The following is a 2,900-nucleotide window of genomic DNA, read 5'->3' as shown; positions in this document are numbered from 1 at the left end:
GATTTTACAGTTAAAGTGCAGAATGGGAATTCAAATGTCTGGGGCTTAGTTCTCATCCTAGTGAAGACTGTTATGTAAATTAAGGTAATTATTTTTCAAAATTTTCTGATTTTTTTTTTTGCACCAGATGTACTAAACTGCAAGTAGGATATTCTCCAGGGTGCTGCAACATTTAGTTCTTTATACTTCTCTAAGCGCTTTGGGGTCCCCATCTGAAATCATTGTTACTATTAATATTCACGTGCCTCACCATACTTTTCTTGAAGTGACATCAGTAAAGGTATTCTAGAAATTATGATTATATTGTTACAAAGTATTTCTTTGTGATCTGAAAGAATATTCAATAAAATTGAAGAGATAGAAGCATTTTTTGGATTTCATGTCTGACAATTGAAGGTTTGAAAGATGGAAAGAATCCTACAGAAATTTCACATTCACCTTTATCAGGGAATTCTGGTGTATTTATGCGAGTCTGCTCATTCAGTATAATTATTCTATGTAGGCAAACAGAAATACATATTTATGTGCAAAGTTTAATTCTAAGGTTGGGAGGGGTAATGGAGTCTAATTTTATTATACCAGATATTTTTCCTAGAGGTGCATATTGATTTCACACTGTCAAACAAACTGCAAAATACATTATAACAAAACAATTAAAACTGCTGATAATTATTACAATTAACTTGCTGCTTCATACTAATGGAATGTTCAAGCATCTGAGAATTCCTGACTATCAGAAACTAATGGATGTTCGGAAGAGGATGTCATTTTCTGTTGCAATTTGTTCTTGGCCGATTTAATGTTCCCTCAAAACAGTTTTCCATTCCCAAATGTCTCATTTGTGGCTTTGCAAAGGAAGAGATCATGACAGTATTTTTTCTGTTCTTATTTTGTCTTCAGAATGCTTAGGGCTTTTCACTTTGCTGTTATGCCAGGAGCATATAGTCTAAAATAACGAAATAAAATAAAAGACTTCTACCATTCTATGCATTTGTTTATTAAGTATAACAGGAAAATTCTCATTTACAGTAGTGTTAAATGTGAACTAGTGCTACTGATGTGTATATACTTCTGGCCGAAAGGACACTGAAATCTGGTCCACTTTATACAGCAGTATTTCTGTGTCATGAGTGCTACTCTGGTTGCATGAAATCTCTTTATTATAAAGCCCTTGATCCCTGTTGTGCTGCTGTAACTCTTGTGATGTTGTTCCAGTGCCTGACAGTGACACTGCTCTAGCATTGCAAGAACAAGCATCCAAATGGAGTTTAGCGATTCAAATCGAGACAGTGCCTGCAGTAGCTCTTTGATAGAAAGAGCGAGTTGGGAACAGCAAGAGACAATCCCTCCAAGCTTAATGCTGTCCACATGCATTTTTTGCACTTGCATGCCAGCTGCACATCAATTAAATGTTGCCCTGAAATGGTAACTTTTCTGCAGGGAGTCATACAGCTGATCTGGCAACCCCTGTATTGTGCCACTGTAAAAACTCATGGTACAACAATTTAATCTGAAACACTGTTATGTATTTTTCAATAGAGAGCACTGAGATCAAGGATGGCATGAATTCTATAGGACATCTGTTTTACAGAACAAAACTTCTCCAGTGACTAATATCTTGAGAAAACACATGTCATGCAAAAGCATGAGACAATTAAATTCCTTGCTGAGATTTATATTTCCAGTATCTTCATTTTGTTCTTTGGAGAAATATTGTAATTAACAGGGACAAGCAAGTGCTATTAATTATTTCTTCAGCATCACCCGTGTGTTTTTTGTGTATTGAATCTACAGGATAACAAGATTTGTGATGTAAGGATCATATGGTCTTTTAAAAGTAAGTAAAGCAATTCAAATAAATAAGTCATTACAGCCTCATGAACTTTACCATAAAAAGCAAGACAGTGAGTGTGAGAAAAAGCTTGATATTTCTTCATTAATTATGTTTAATATATTATATTGTCTGAAGAATAACAGTGTATGTTTGAATTTTAAAATAAAATTCTCAATAACCTGGAGAAGAATTTCCAAGGATTACTTTAAGACCTTTAATCTTTTTTTAAAGCAGGAAACACATTAGTGCTTTGCTGATTTTTAAAGCAGGAAATGTATCACTGCTTTGCTGAATCAGGACCTAAAAGAGCAATCCAGTCACACTCTGGGACAAAAATATCACACTGTGTAAAATATCTGTAATGTGATTAAAAAGAAAAAGGTCATTTTTGAAGCTTAAAAAAATTTAAGAGTTGAAGCTTTGAAATGTTTTCACACACAGGGGAAACAACACACAACTTTGCTAATATGCTCACCCAATAACATAGCTTAGCTAATTACACAGTTTGAATGATTTTGTGTCACTAGGGATAGAGGTAAGGAGCAGGTAAGACCCTTCTGGAGTTAAAGGGCAGAAAAATAGTTGTTACAAAATGCCTATTAAATAAGCATGAAAGTACAGAGTACATTGCTGCGGGATAAATGCAAATGCCAGCTATTGCTCTGCTTGACCACTGAACCTAATTTTGCCTGTCAGAAACAAAAGGGAACTGAAAAGCAACGACGCTGCTTGAGATTACAGGTCTACTCTTTGCATTGGAGTACAGTGAAGATGCCACAGCTGACAAACACCAAAGCCAGATGTCCTCATCATGGAATGCTTCATACCTGGAGGTGGAAAGAAGCCAAGTATCTCGATATGTCTGTGGTAAGTATTTAGTTTTGAGGGTCAGGATTGAATAAGGAAAGATTTGGAAGCAAGTGAACAAAGAATTTGCCTGTTATTGAAGCCTTACTGTGCTCACTGAAGGAGTGCTTGATTTTTTGTAAATAAGCAGGGCAGCAAGGAATAAATACCTGTCTCTGTCATGAACTTCTCCTAATAGGAAGATTCCATAACATCCCAA

Source organism: Numida meleagris, chromosome 1, assembly GCF_002078875.1.
Source record: "Numida meleagris isolate 19003 breed g44 Domestic line chromosome 1, NumMel1.0, whole genome shotgun sequence".
Taxonomy (NCBI): domain Eukaryota; kingdom Metazoa; phylum Chordata; class Aves; order Galliformes; family Numididae; genus Numida; species Numida meleagris.
The sequence above is the reverse complement of the archived record's forward strand: the minus strand, read 5'-3'. Positions refer to the sequence as shown.